The sequence below is a fragment of the Eupeodes corollae genome, chromosome 1, assembly GCF_945859685.1.
Source record: "Eupeodes corollae chromosome 1, idEupCoro1.1, whole genome shotgun sequence".
Lineage (NCBI taxonomy): Eukaryota > Metazoa > Arthropoda > Insecta > Diptera > Syrphidae > Eupeodes > Eupeodes corollae.
In genome coordinates this window covers 11,416,967-11,433,709 of record NC_079147.1, presented here as the reverse complement: position 1 = coordinate 11,433,709, position 16,743 = coordinate 11,416,967, and the positions used below count along the sequence as shown (strand labels likewise).

The 16,743-nt window shown below is 36.1% G+C and overlaps 1 protein-coding gene across 3 annotated transcripts in view; it reads left to right on the top strand.

Moving 5' to 3' along the window:
• The window catches only part of LOC129938749 (tyrosine-protein phosphatase 99A), a 771,051-nt gene that overhangs the window by 523,244 nt on the left and 231,064 nt on the right, over positions 1-16,743 (top strand). The window lies entirely within an intron of this gene.

Below are 16,743 nucleotides of genomic sequence, written 5' to 3'. Positions count from 1 at the left end.
CTTCAAGAAACTGTACGGAAAAAATTCTAGTGCCGCCCTGCTGAAACCACATGTCAATATGGTTCAATTTGGGCCATAAGAAATTAGTTATAAGTTTTGTACCGCTTGCTGTTGACGGTGACCGCCTCACTAATGTCGTTTTCAAAAAAGTACGGACCAATTACGCCGTCCAAAATCCACACAAAACGGTAACTTTGTGGGGATGCATTATCACCTGGTTAACCTCGCGTGGGTTGGTGTCATCAGATACACGTCAATTTTGCTTGTTAACACAGCCATTCATTCAAAAATGCGACATTGCCCGTCACTAAAGATTATTTTTCGGCCAAAATTAGAGTCCTATCTAGAGTCTGGGTCAGTTAGATGTTGTACGGGTGTAGGCCCAAAAACCGACACAAAATTCGCCAAGTTTAAAGTCTGCGCCAAGGTCTGCCTCGGGTTCTGCTGTACAATTTGACGGACCGTGGAGATGTTCTCGGGCGATCTTGCGTTCCCTTGAACGTACGGGTGTTGGCTGATTGTTTACTGAACCGGTCATCTCAAATTAGGCCACCGTAAAATGGTCGCAACTGAATAATAAACAAAACATTTGACAGATGTCACCACAACAAAAAGGCCGCCACGGAGCGCCAAAAAGTACCCGCGCCAATTGAAAAACCCTGTAGTTAAAGTATATCATTCAATTTTTCGAAATTCTCATTAATTAATTGAAATACGTTTTGGAATTAATTTTGGGTTATGATTTCGAAACCAAATTTTAACTATTTGCTCAAATTTTAAAAATACCCGTTTTCAGCACTATTTTTTATATTTCCTAATGTGTTTCAAAATATAATACAATAGAATTCTTTAGACAACTAATTTGTTGCAAGAACAAAACTTACTTTTAAACCGTTGAACCTTTTTGAATATTATATTAAAATATATAATTATTTGAACTGTACACTGAGGAAAGTGCTTATAGATTTGGAAAACCATCACTGACTTTATTGAAAAAAAGCTACTTCATACATTTTAATTGTCCTATTTACGTGTGTCTTCAAATTTTAAAAAGTAATTACTCAAAAACTTGACGTGATACACAAATTTCGAAGTCGAATTTTAATTAAGGCCATCAAAACCCTGTAAGAAAATCTTGTAGACCAGTGTTATCAACTATAAATTTTAACACCTCAAAACGATGACAGTTAATGAACCAAAACGGGTTTCACAAAGATGACATTCATGCGATTTTTACTCTGGGCCAGCCACTTACTAGGCAGCTAGAAGTTCCTCAAGTTCAACACCATTTGGTAAAGAAGTTTCTGACAGTCAAGTAAACCGATTCTTTCGAGATTGTGGAATGCTTTGGCCAACTCTGTGCTTCCCATCCGTTTTGATGTTCAAAACTTTGAGATAACTTTAAGTGCGCCGATATCTCATCTTAAATCCTGCTCTATTTTCATAACGCTTGCATATTAACATATAAGGGTACTAATAACCCCTTGGGTGCCTGAAAATTAAAAAAAAACCTATTGGTTCTTAGCCAGGCTTATGAAAAATTGTACAGATCGTTAGATGCTACAGTGTTTTAATATCACTAAAACCAGAATTTAAGCTTAGTTTCTTACTAAAATGGCTTGAACATTTTCGAATTCGTTGACAATGTTAGGAACTAACTTTTAAACTAATACACACAACATTTCATAGAACCATTTGACACTTAGGCATTTTTATCAACTTCTTTAACGCCTTACTGCATTATTTCGTGGGAGCGCTTTCGTAGTTGTTTTCCAAGTCTTTAAAAAATGGAAACATACATTCAGTCTTAAGCAATATAAAATTTTAACAGAGAAAGTACAAGTAAACCAATTTCTGATTACAACTTAATACTTTTAAAAAACCTATTAGCGGCTGAAAGCATACAAAAAAAGAAAATCGGGCCCCGAAAACACTCTTATCAACTTTACTCCATACGAAGGTTAATCCGATCTTGAAAACGAAATATTTGGCGGCGGTAGGGTGCAAAGTATGTGTGTAATATATAAAATAAAACTCATATTTGCATTTTTATAGTCCACCTTTGACCTGGAATCATGTTAAATTTCAATATTACTGCACAACAGGATGCGAAGTATTTTTACAGCTCAAAGGAATGGTGGAAAAACGAAATTTCATACATATATATAATGGAGGTTGGTTTTGCTGACGGCAGGATATCCCATATCCCGTATTCCCCATCGTGTGCACGTTGCTTTTGCCGTCGCAATTGCAGTCGGAGTCACCGTCGCCCACACTCAAAAATTTTTCTGCCGAAAAAGTTGCAGCAAAAGTGCTGAATTTTTTCCATTGTATACGTACTAACACACAGGACGGCATGCACTGTGCTGCAGCAGCGGTGGACAAAGGCGGGAGGAACGTCCAGTAAATTCCGTGCAACGAACACAACACAATGAAAGGCTTATTTGATTTTTGCATTTGGACAAGGATTATATTGTGTGTCAGAGGACGAGATGAGATGTACATTTTTAAGCGCGGGTGGCGCCGCCGTAAGTAACCTACAACACGTTGTTTTGTTTTACTTTTCCTTATTTTTGTATTAGTTTTTCAGAGAAAAGAAAATTCTGAAAAATAAAAGTTCATATTCCGTTTGTGGTATTTTCGTGTGGTAACGTGTGTAACGATGGTTAAAGAAAAGTTCCCCAAGAAAAGTTTCATAGTTTTTTCCGTTCAATAATTTGTTCGTAACTTATGTTTAAGGAAACGTTTATTACAACTTTTAAAAAATACTTACAATCAAAGTAGCTCGTAGCTTAGCTTAAGGATTGCATTTAAAATGCGTAAATTTGCTAACGCATTTAAAGGTTTATTTGAGCTTAGGGTTTGAAGTGACATTAATATGCTTTAAAAGGCACACGGAAATACTTGAAGTTTTCTACTTACCTGAATCACTTAAGCTTAAGTTAATAAACTATAATAAAGTTCAACCATAGTTAAAGTCTTATTGCCTTATAATGTTAGAAAAATGTTTATTTACTCTTCTATTTGATCTCTGCGTCCTCTCTGGGACATAGGGCGTCAACTACCGCTGTCTGCATTTAAGCTGTCCTTAACTTCTTTCAAGTTTCTGAGATTTTTTCTTGACTTTTCTGCACCGAGTTTGTATCTAGCTTTCAAGTCTTCTGGCATCACTGTTAACTATGCAGATAGCAATTTGACATGTTCCACTGCCTTACCCTGTTGCCCTGCAATGTCAGACTCGTTGAAGATCTTTTTTCCCGTGTGTATCTAAGCGCAACTTTGTTAGCTTCGGTTTTCAGATTTCTCACCATCTTGTGGAGATCCATGTGCTTGTGTAAAAGCAAGCAAATATCGTCAGCGTATACTCAAAAGTTATAGAAGGTAAAACATCGTCAATCTTATACCTCGTACTTTTTTGAATAGGGTTGATGAGAACATCATCAATATCTACTCGTACTATTGATAGTAGAGGTGCTAAACTAACCATCCCTGTCGAAATCCTCTATTGATAAACACGAGATGATTGATTATGATCCTAGAGGCCGTAACATGCAAGAAGAGCCGGCTCGGAATTCCGCTTGATCTTTAAGATTATTTTTATCAATTGCAGCAATGCTTTTGATTATAACCCTTTTTAACTTGTCTGCAATCAAGGGATGTAGCATTTTTGATGTTAATGTTAACAGCGCGAAGTAATGAGCTTAATTCTTAACAAATAATCGCTTGCATTTCTTGTATACTTACTTACTCAATCAAGGTGGCGTTAACGTCCGGGATTCAATCAGTTCGGTCCCTAGCCAAGTTGGCTTGGGTCTTCTTCCATCTTCGTGCGCTACCGGAATGGAGGGCCTCCACTACTATGCCGTCCCTCTGGATTGGATTCGAAGGCCTTCCACGTCAGGATTTCGGGACCAGTCGTGACAAAAATTACACTAAGAATTTTTCTCGAAGTAGTATCCTAAGGTGCTTCCATCTTTCATTGAAGAGTCCAGACCTCAGCGACATAAACGTGAACCAGGATAGTGAGTGTCTAATAGATTGTAGACAAAGTCCTTAACTGCCTCAAAGCCATATTTGCCCATGGTGACGTTTTGTATAAGACGTCATCGTTCAATGTTCTTTTTTGATGACAGCATATGCTTGGTCTTGACCTTATTGATCACTAAACCCATCTTCTCTGCTTCCGTCGCAATGCTCAAGAAAGCTTCATTGACTTCACGCTTTGATCTTCCAATTATGTCAACATCATCTGCGTACCCGAGTAATTGGATGGACCTTTTAAAGATTGTGCCTCTAGTATTGACGGTTGAGTTTTGCACAATTCTTCCATGAACAATGTTGAAGAAGTCGTATGACAGTCCATCACCTTGTCTAAATGCTTTGTTGACATCAAATGCATCAGTAAGATCTTTTTCGACCTTGGTGAAGCAGCGTGCATTCTCTATTTTCATTCTGCACAAACGAATATGTTTGACAGGCATCTTAAAACTTGGCATTGCTCTGTATAGCTCTTCCCTAGCTCTTTCTAGAAGCTGTCATACGCCCCTTTAAAATCGATAAAGAGATGGTGGGTATCGATTTGAAGCTCCTATTTTTGTATCCAAAGATCTGCCGGAATGTGAATATTTGGTCAACGGTGGCCTTTCCCATTGAAGAACGGCTTCAGAAACACATATTACTGCAGAAAGGATCTTATTTTAAATATTTAGAAGACAGATTTCTCTGGAATTGGTTCAATTCAAAGGATCTCCTTTCTTGTGTATTGGGCAAATTATGCTGAGATTTCACTCATCGATAATGCTTTTTTCCAACAATATTTTGCAGATGACTTGGTGCATGCTCCCTACCAAAGAAGGCTATCAGCTCCAGCAGCTCTTCTTTCCGTTTCCTTCGATACTACGATTCGAATGACAATTATCTCACCTCACTTGCGAGTTGGGAACTGATAGCACTTCTTTATCAAAGTATTTGTCGGAAGCATTATACTGTTGTCTTCTTTGCTTTATACGGTCTGACCTTATATCATTGGCGCCCTGTAGGATCCCGAAGTCTGCATCTCTTGAAACTCTGTAAAGTATCAATTTGTATACATTTTAGCTTTCCCTGCTCAAATACATCCATTCACATAAAAAGATTGCATTCAATTGAGTGTAATTAAATGAATGCATTCTCTTGAATGTCAAACGAATATTAAAAATTTCATTTGAAGACAAATAAGACTCAAAGTGAAGTCAATCAATGAAATTAATTGATATCAATTAGGATTGAACTCAAATAAAACTGCAAGCTTTCCTCCATTTTTGATAATTCCAAGAGTTTCTGTGAATTTAATTTCTTTGCTGAAGAAAAACAAAATCCAGGAAAAACTAAAATATTCTGCCCTGTTTTATAAATTGCTTGGCTTTCCTGATTGTCATACATATCGATGATACTCTTCAGATCTCGTTAAAAGTTAATCTTAAACTCAAATTTCCTGTGATATAAATGTAAATTATATACCTTCATTCTGACCCCATCGTACTACACACATGGGACCATACGTACATAGATATTCATATGACATGCCTTCGGAATCTGTAAAATGAAAGAAAAACCAACCTCAATCTCATGCATATTCGTCCTTCATCTCATCCATTGAAAGTCAATTTCAAGTCAGTTCCAGACGATTGAAAGCTTCACTTGCATCTGCCAATCTTATTCAACCACATCACAACCAAAAATCAAATCCAGGATATATTTATCCTTCTGCAGAAAATACATATGAAAAGAGTGAGAGAGAACGAGTAGGAGAAAAAAAAATATATAAACAAGAATAACGAAAGAAATCCTTAAAGGGCTATAATGTTTTTGTATCATATCCTTGAGTTTTGCGAGCGTTCTCAAGAGATTGCGAACGACCGAAACGAAACGAACCAACAAACGACGGACGACGACGCAGGACGCTCCATATCCGGTCATCCATATTAATATTGAAAGGCAAATCGATCTGATGTGCATTCATATCAGCATGATTTATTACATTGAGGGTAGAAGTCTCAAAAAAAAAGTATGCTATATAGCATACATGATGTATGGGCGACCTTATGATCTATGCTCTGCTCACCATAGCTATACGAGGTATGCTCTGGCCAGGCCGTATCCGCATCATTGCTCTGCACCATAACTCCTTGAAACTTCTGTTTTGGGTTAAATTCTTCTTAAACGAAAAATGGAATTATGATTTCTTCTATCGATATACAATCGTTTATTGGTTTTTCGTTTTTCCGATACCTTACAACCCCGATTCCCGAAGTGCCGAATGCCGTTGCGTTGGTCCATCAGTTTTCGTTTACAAACAAACCTTGAAATTTGGGTCAATTGGGGTATAAATGAATAAGTTCTACCGTCATTTTTTGGTATAATACACTTCTTGAATACAGGTAGGTAGGGGTAGAGGGAAAGAGTTTTGTGTGATTTGAAGCCATCAGCAGCAGGATCAGGGGAGTATTGGCTTTTTTTCTATCCTTGTTGATTTTCTTTAGCTTCATAAAGAGATTTTCATAATAAATTTTGCAATTTTTGGATTTTAAGCTGGTTTTGATGAAGGAACGAGTAATTGATTTATTTAGAAAACATCAATTTAATACAAATGCTTGAGTTTCAATTGAGCTCTATATTCGATGCTTAGAAAACGTTTCTGGGTTGGATAAAGTTATTCGGTTCATAAACCTATTTCGATCTTACTCTTAATTGATAGTTTGCTCAATTAAAACAAAATAAAACTGAGAAAGACATGGCTCCGGTTTAAGTGGGTCAATAGTGGAAGTCAATTAAAAAAAGTTCCAGTATTCCGAACTGACTGTTCGTATAGGGTATTTCATTGAGGACTTCTCAATCCTCAATCTAAATAAAATTTTAAATGAATGCTCACATCATAAAATTCTTATCATTTGAAAGAAGTACTGATTTCTTTTTTGGTTCATTAGGAATTGGATAGAGGGTTCTTTCCAAAAGAAAGCAAACCACTTTGATACAGAGTTTTCAAAATCCGTTTTCGATGCACCTTAAATTCAACAGTTTGTTGAGAACTAAGGCCTAGTGAATTACAGCTCTCAACCAATTCTTTGTGCAAGTAATGTTGTCAGGGATGTATGGGACCTACAATTTAAAAACCGAACCTGAACGGTTATTAAAGAAAGCACTTTTCATAACAAGAATAACTTTAAGAGGATTTGCCAATTTCTCGATGAGGCTGTACCCGTGAAAAGAAAACTTAAGGTGACAAAGGCACGAACTTCACCAAAGGCATATAGCATGACAGTTGTACGCTCTAACCATCCCGCCACAGGTTCTACTTTTTTCACTAATACTTAATCTAAATCATAAACACGATAAAATTGGTATTTCAAAAAATGGTAACAGAATACAGGGTTAAAATAAAACACTTATAAAATATTTTCGTTTATGCTATTTCTTATTTATTATAAAGCTTGAACGTTGACACGAGAATTGTTGCAAGAATCGATTCTTTTGAGGACCACTTTTTGACACATATTGGACGGTATCTCAGCCATAACTTGACGAATGTTGGTTTTTAAGTGCTCAAGAGTAAAAGATCTATCTGCAAAAACACGGTCTTTCACGTAGCCCTACAAAAAAAATCCAGTGTCAAATTGCATGATCTTAGTGGCCGGTTGATATCGCCACCACGAAAAATAACGGACTTGGAAATGTCTCTTGCAATAAAGCCATATTCACTTGGATTGTGTGGCATGTGGCATATGGCAGCATCTTGTTGAAACGACATATTCTACGAGTCTTATTCTTTAATAGCAAATAGGTCATATGACCAAAACGCTCCGAATTGACGGTAACAGTAATTCCATCGTCGTTTTTGAAGAAGTAAGGTCCAATCACACCTCCGGACCAATAAGCGCACGAAACAGTAACTTTGTATAGATGTATTCAAATATTCGAGATTCGAGAATTTTACACAAATACGAGAATTTCGTTTATGAACATACCCATAGAGTGAAAAATGTGCTTCATCGCTGAAGAATATTTTGTTTGTTAAAAAAATCGCCGTCCACCGCCTGCTGTCAGCTGGCTTCAAATGTTGTGTGAGCCGGACTTTATATGGATGTAGATCATAGATGTACATAGATCCTAATGCAAAATACGCCACAGTGTTCCATAAGACATTCCTAATTCTTCAGAACAACGAGGAATCGACACGGAACAATTGGGTCTTCGACAGCACTTTCACTTGAAGCAGCGATATATGATGCACTGGCCTTAGGTTAGGTTAGGTTATAGCGGCTGTCCAAGATGGAAACGGATACACTTAGGCCAGTTTAATGGCCCATTGTGATACCACATGAATCTTGAGGGTTCCTCCTAAGCTCAATGAATCCAGCTTGAGTCCCTTACGAAACGTGAGAGGCTGATTATACCGATATGATTTAGATCGTTTAGATCGTTAAAGAAGAATTCTTCTAGGTAATTCTTGCGTTTTTGAGCTAGAGCAGGGCATGTGCAGAGAAGATGAAGAACCGTTTCTTCCTCTTCCTCGTCCATGCAGCTTCTGCAAAAGTCATTTGAGAATACGCCTAGTCTCGTGGCGTGCTTTCCTATTAGACAGTGTCGGGTTATGACACCGGTTATCGAGCTTATATGCGATCGGCTTAGAGAGAGCAAGCACCTTGAACGTTTTAAATCCAGTGTTGACCAGATGTTTTTTGTGGCTTGACACGTGGAGATGTTGTTCCACCAGGTGCCTGCCCTCCTCGCAGCGTCTTGCATTAGCAACAGTTTACAAGTAGCGATTGGTATGCCAGTACTTGCCAAACGTGGTAGGATGGGCTGTACTGTACCGTTCCTGGCGAGTTCATCTGCCTTACAGTTACCTGGAATGTCTCTATGGCCCGGCACCCAGCAAAGGTGAATATTAAACTGTTGCGCCATCTTCATTAGAAATGATCGACAGTTATGGACTGTTATAGAGTTTGTAGAGACAGAGTCCAGAGATTTGATAGCGGCCTGGCTGTCAGAGAAAATACGGATATCAGATGTTGATATCACGTTTTCTTTGAGCCAAGACAAGACTTCCTTAATCGCCAAAAGTTCCGCCTGGAACACGCTACAATGATTGGGAAGGTGGAATGAGAGACTTAATTTCAGTCGTTCAGAGTACACACCTCCACCAACCCCTTCTTTTGTTTTTGACCCATCTGTGTAAAAATGGATTGACTCATCCTCCAAGAATGTCCTATCCTCCCAAAAAGATCTGGGAGGTATAGAAATCTGGAAGTTTCGGTCGAATTGCAGTTGGGGGATGGTGTAGTCTGTGTGCTTTGGAATTGATTCTAAGTACCTTAGAATTACGGACTGGCCAATGTTGTTGTTAGTCCACTGCGACGAAGCATTGAGGCGAATAGCAGAGCTTGCAGCTATTTGTTTGCTTAATATTTCAAGAGGTGTAAGGTAGAGCAAGGTGTCCAGTGCCGCAGATGGGGTCGTGCGAACCGATCCGCTTATACATAGGCAGGCTGAACGTTGGACTTTATTTAACTTATCCCTGTTTATACCTTTCTCTAAAGCAGTCCACCATACGTTAAAATCGGTCTGATTTCCGATGTGTATAGCCAATGCGTGATTCTGGGTTGTAAACCCCATTTATTACCAATAGCTTTTTTGCAAGAAAAGAGAGCTACAGTAGCTTTTTTGACTCTTTCCTGTACGTTGCGTTTTCAATTTAGTTTTTTGTCTAAGACAAGACCTAGGTATTTAGCCTCGTCTGAGAATTTTAATTGGATTCCTTTAATGTAAGAAGGGTTGACTAATCGAATTTTGTATCGGTTTTGTGTGGGTTAACACCCAGTCCACACCGATCAGCTCAAAGTATCAGTCTGTCCAAGGCATTTTGTAAGAGTTCTTTTAGGATATTAAGATGCTCTCCTGAAACTGCTATAGCAACGTCGTCCGCATAGGCTATCATTCTACTAACGAATCGTCTGCTAGAAGAGTTGCCCAGTTTTGAGTTAATTATTCTGCTAGTAAGCATTAAAGGAATTAACTCCCGAAGCCAACTCTCTACATTTAGAGATGTCAGTGCAGATGTGATTGCAGATGTGTCCATGGTTACAGAAATTGTGCACTGGCCTTACAATATCTGTAACCAATCCAGTTTTTTTCAAATTTCTTCAAAATTTTGCCAATTTCGTGCACGATTATGTAAACCCTAATCTTCTCTTAAAGCACAATATGTGGCTGTGACAGACTCATCATTTTTGTAGTAGGTTTTAACATTCTGTATGCATTGTAAGATGCTAATAGTTAAGCGATCCATTTTTTTAATTTCAGACTTTCAACTGAAAAACAAATTGGTTTAACAACTTAGTTTAACAGATGTCGAATTGCCGACTTATACTTTTGAAACCGAAAAATGGATACCCCGTTACTTTATAAATATGTTTTAGGGCTCAAACTTAAACATTGTGTGGCGGTGCAGATTAAAAACCCTGTCTCTAGAAAAGACTCAAGAGTCAGGACATTCCTAAATGTCAAAAAAAAATGTTTGTTTAGGCTATTAGAATTTCGTTCCCAGTCTATTTCCCGCAGAAAACTATAGATTGAAATTCGACTTAGCCATATGTATGGGTTCGGTTATTATGCTTTTTACCCAGGTTTGTATGGACCTATGATAGCCGCGCAAATTCTATAATGAGCTGGTGAATATTTTAAGGTCCTCAAGAATCTCATACGGACTGATGCCATCAAAATTGAATAAGTTTATTGTTGATGTTCCCATTTACCCAGAAATGAAGTCTAACAAAACATTTTTAATTCAGCTTTTAAAAACTTAAACTAAAAAAAGAAACATAACAAAAAGTTAAAAACAAGGAACTTCATAAATCATATAAATAAAATTGTGGCTAATATGGCCCACATAGTGTTAAATATGGCCCATCATATTTTAAGCAATATTTTTTGAGTAGCTTTAACAGTAAAATTCGTATATAAATTACTTTTTTCAATTCCCAAACAATCTTCATGTGCCCACATTTACACACAACACAAAGCATCCAAGTTTCGCCTCCCCTATCTTCCGGGAATAAGCTCAATCAATAGATGCATTTAACATCTTCCTGATTAGTTCTATCGGGACTTTGATCGGAATCATCGTCTGGAATAAAATTACTTTCATTGCTTTCTGATAAATAAGACTTTTTCGAACTCAATTCGTTTTGATCTGTGTGATTTCTTTACCTCTCATACTCAGATTCTTAAGAACCTTCTGAAATTAAAGTTCAAGATCCATTCAAATTATAACATTAAGGTCGTAATAATATTACTTTCTTCTTTAGTTTCTTTTCCTTTTAATCCTTTAACTGAATTGATTCTTCCAGAGACAATTTGTAAGGTGACGAGGTAACTACGATTTTTTTCGTTTTCGTCCATGATTCGAAGTTTTTGTAATAGGACAGGAATAGGGGAAATTTCATGTGGAGAATAAAAGGTAGCTAATGATTTTGAAGAAATAGTTCCCGAGACTTACGATTCCGGTTCATCTGTAGGTTTTGGTCTGGATTTCATTATTTCCGAGATAGATCTTATTCCAGCTAAAGTTGATGGCTCCATCTGAATCTCACCCTCAATATGTCATGGTTTGTTAGGTGCAGGATTGTCCACTTTAGGTTGAGATTCTGTTGTATCAATTTCGTCTGATTATAAAAACTTGGTCTTGAAAGACATTTCTATTAAAGGGGTATATTCCTGTCAACGAAAAACCATTAACTGCTATTTCTCCATTTTTAGTCTTGAGGAAGGCTCGACCTAATAGCTCAATTATGTCGAAGTGTGTTAAGGCTTTCGTGTAATTGATAACCCATCGTCGAATTTCCTCAGTCAAGTACTTCTTAAAGGGTCCCATAAAGGTCTTATCAAGCAACTGTATTGTATGGCTTGAATGCAGAGGAATCGATAGAATGTGCACATAATTTGTTCTTGCAAGGTCCACAATTATTTCTATGTTCCTGGTATTGCTTATAATTATAATTATAAGCAGCACAGCAAAAAGTGCTTGAAGCATCTACTAAATAAGCTTGTTTGCACCCGTCAGGATGGATGATTTGCATATATGGAGTCTGGTGGTGCACCTTTCATTAACCTTTTTTCGCACAATGTTAAGAAAATATTAAACACAATTACCAATTTAATTTTAAATTTAATGTTAGAAAACTTACCAAAAAATTTCAACCAAAGTAAAAAAAAAACTAAGTACCCCGTTTATCATTGAAAACCGTCGCGCCACATTAACCACGAAAGACTAAGGCCAAACCGGTTAGAAGGTTTTAGTAATGCAACTTTTTTTTTCTTCCAGTTTGGGAAACCCCGTTCTAGGCCATATTACCAACGCACTTACTCTATATAAAAACGTTAAGTTGGCTAAGTTTGATTGCTTTATAGGTTAGAATATAGCATCTATGTAAATCGCCTTCCTTCAAACAAAGTTCATATTTAAGGTTTCTTTTTTCTTCATGCATTCTTAAGGCATTGAATATCAATAGGTGTTTTCTTTTCAATCTCAGAGCTGAGAACTGAGCTGTCAAAAAAAGATATGAATAAAAATGACAGAGCTAATGGAGTGAAAAGCTAAGTGAGTCTGACTTCACGTTTGTTTCCTGAGGTATGAACAAAATTCTGTTGACTGTTGACAATTCAGTTCTCCAGAGTGCTTCACAAATAAATTGAAGAGTTCTGATCAAAATCTGCTCAGTGTCTGAGCTTTAAAAGAAAAACAGCTACATTGAAAAATTGGTAAGTACCGTAAATAATTATCACCCATAGAATAAAAACACCAAAAATTGTATCTTATTTTTAAAATTCTGAAGAAGAAGCGATGCAGTTTCTTGTTTGCTCGAATCAAACACCGACATTTTTTCCAAGAATAAAAATAAAGCTGCCTTAGATAAGCTGTATGAAAAATAAAAATAGTAAATTCTCAGAATACATACCTACAATCCCTAAACTCCTACATCCTACTTCAAAAATATTGGAGAGTTTTCAGAAATGTACCTAAAGGTGTGATTTTTATGGCTGATTTTAAATAAATGTTGGTTGTCTATTACGAGGAATGTTGCCTTTAAAAATTTTTAACGTTTTTTTTTGCAAACATTCTACAAATAAAATATTGCCAGAAACAATTTTGGGAATCGTCGGCTCCTTTCCTAGAAATGAATAAGCGCAATACATTTTTCTATTTGTAGCTAAAAAAAACAATGCAATATTGAATTTCATTTGGTAATGGACTTCATCGCTGGGGAAGATTTTTTTCCTGAACGCACACAAATATATACATATATCGATTGTATTTTTAAAAACGTGAACATTTAAAAGAATAATATTTACAATTTAAATGTAATTTATTTGATTGGTTTTGTTTGAAAATAACGTAAATGTAACATGAGCTTAATAAAGAAGCTACTACCAACGCCATCTTTAACTCACTGTCCTGAACTACAACCAACTTCAAGTAATACAAAAGCTACAAAGAAAAGAGCAGATGGTTTTGTAAAAAAACGAACCGCCATTATTATTATAAAGGACGCCGATCGAGAAAGACAAGTTTTGTTACTAATAATAGAAGAATTTAATAAGAAAGAACCGTGTTGTATTTATTTTAGAGTTAAACTAGACCTCAAACAATCCAAAAATATTATTGAAATTTATTATTTATTAATATAACCTTCCAAGTACCAGTTTTTTAATGTAATAAAATTCATGAACTTAACACAAAAGTGCTCTATGAACTTCACGAGCAGTTTTGTTTAAGTAAATTTTCGCAATTTGAAAGCGGTTTTGTGACATTGAAAAAACAGAAATGTCAAGACAGTATGATCTTCTCAACATCCCTCTACGAATATCTAAGTCGATACACATCAACCTTATTCCATTGATTTAGCTAAATATACTCGTAGCTTAGAGTTCAATTCACTAACCCAACTTTCAGGAATTATCGTATAACGTTATGATTTTGATTAAAGCATAAAACCATAACATTACGACTTTTAACACCAACAAAATATAGAAACCTGCCCTACTTTATTTTTCCTGAATTAGGTCTTAAAGAAAGTATGGATCCAAAACGCAATTTAAAATTCATTCGAAATGTACCTTCGTACAAAAAAATAAAAAGAAACAAAAGAAAACACTAAACATGAAATATTCACTTAAGTGCAGTAAAGCTTAATGGCTTTAATCTTCCAACCCAATTTGAAGCTGTAGGTACCTTTAAGCTCCAACAAAAAAAAAAGAAAAAAAAAATGTCTGCCAAAAACCCATCACATTACATTTTCTCAATTCGAAACATTACCAATCCGTATTCATTGTGATTTCTTTTATATTTATTTATATTTTGTTTCTTCATTGGAAACACACTTTTTTTTGTTGTTGTTTTGCTTACTCAACATGAAGCAGCTGAAGTTGAGTATAGATACTCGAGATACTTATACGTATACATACTCAAGTCATTTTGGTTTGAAAAGAGCAACAAAGCACATCTGGGAAACATACAACCCATATCGAAATGGCCTCTGTTTTTATTGAACACTTGAATTATTCAAGAGATTGAAAAAGGTGCTAAGCATTAACTGACGCACGTATCCAGGTTATTTGTGTCAGGCTCTTTTGGTTATCGCTTTTGGTATCTCTAAATACAATATACTTACACATAGCCATATAGCACCTTACAGTTCATCCGCTGTCATGTCGCTATAGTCATCGTCGTCGTCGTCCTTAGCTAGTTTATACGCCCACAAGAAGACATTAAATCGATTTTCCATTTCGTTTCCGGAGCTAGTTGTCCGGTAAAAGTAAAATGTACTTAGTGCAATTTACGACTGCATGCCACTTAATGCCTTGCAAGTAATCACAAAAAGGCGTAAAAGGATTAAGGATTAACTGACACGATAGCCATGATTGTATAGATCGTCCTTGTATATACATACAGTTTAGTTTGCCTTTGTCGGTTGGTGTGGGGCAGTCGGCCGGCAGTAAATGTTCACAGGAAACAAAAACAAAGACTGAAGCAGCAAATAATATCCTTTCTTCGTCCTTACAACAACAAAAAAAGAAATGTACTCATACAAAACACAAAAACGAAACAAATAAAAATATAAAGGAATTTTCTTTATGCCTGAGTCCACTTCACATGACTTCACTGCCGGCCAAACCGGGCCGTCCCATCCCGTCCTGGCCTACATTATAGAGACATAGAGACTGGACATGGATATGTTCCTTCATAATAAACAACACAACATTCCATACACGATAGAGCTGCTATAACAAGCGTTTTCATTTTGCCACAAGGAACAGAAGAAGAAATCATAAAGTTTTATGTTTCGAAAAGTCGGTTTATTGCCCGGGCCGGGCCGGGCTGGACGATGTGATGCGATGCGATGAAAGCTTGCTGAATTGTTGCTCTATAGATCCGGCCTAGTTCTTCATTATTTATACTGGCCGAGAGATGGAGCTGACAATTTAAACAAGAGAAACGAAAAATAAAGGACTATTTTGTGCTTAAATATGCAATACAAACAAAGATTCACATATGTATGTAGATTGTAGGTGTATACGGTACCTACGCCTTTAGACCCTTTTTTGATGTATGTTTGTATTAATTTTTGTTGTAGAATTATTCAGCACGAAATTTTATTTAAAGGGAGATTTATGAGTAATTTAAAACAAAGGATACCCGACCCGCCTATCCTTTCCATATCTAAATCTATCTATAGTTAGGTACGGTACCTTACCTACACACACCGGAAGTTCTTATAGGAGCAAGCGTTATAATGTTTAAAATTAATTAAATCAAAGCAACAAAATGCTGTTAGTTTAATTTTATAGATGTATGTAGGTTGCTCTAGGTAGGCATACCCAAAAAGGATTTCGAGCGTGCTGATTAATTACAAATAATGATAATGTTGTGTGTTATTTTGGGTCACACACACACACACACAATACGCATATATCAAAATGAATTTGATTTAGTTTTGTTTGTACTTTAAAGATTCTCGAAATTTCCTCACTTTAATGACTTGAAAGGAAGCTTGTGTTATTTTTGAAATTGATGTTTTTGGGCTATCTTTTCGCATATGATAATTGCTGAAACTAAAAAGTTTCAAAATCATCTTATTTTGGATGAAATTTATTGAAGTTCCGAAAAAGATAGTTTGATATTCCAAACTTTACTTTATGACATATAAAAATACTTACAGGACATTACGAAATTCTTTCTCAAGAAATTTTAAGGTACCTTAATAATTGTTTTACGAGATTTTATGACTTGGAAGTATGTAGAAACCTATTAACGTTAATTTCGAAATTCTAAAATTGACCAATAAAAATGATTTTGTTTCATCATTCCAAAATGTTTCAATTGTATCCTAGGACGATAAAGTATCCTTATTTTAAGACTGGGAGCACTTGTAGTTTTTTGAAGAAGTGAGTCGAAAAATTCGTTTTTACTTTTGCTTTTAGGTTTTTGAATAAAATGGTGCAAACAAATTCATTGAATAAAAAAATGGTGGTTAATTTAAAAAGGAGTTTTTCCTTTTGACTTTAGAGCAGAGAACTGATGAACTACTTGTATTGAACAATCCGAAAAGTAATTACTAATCCATGAAAACCGAAAGCACGCATTTTTGATAAGAGAGCCTGATGCCAAACCCTATCAAATGCTTTTGAAATATCAAGTGCAATATT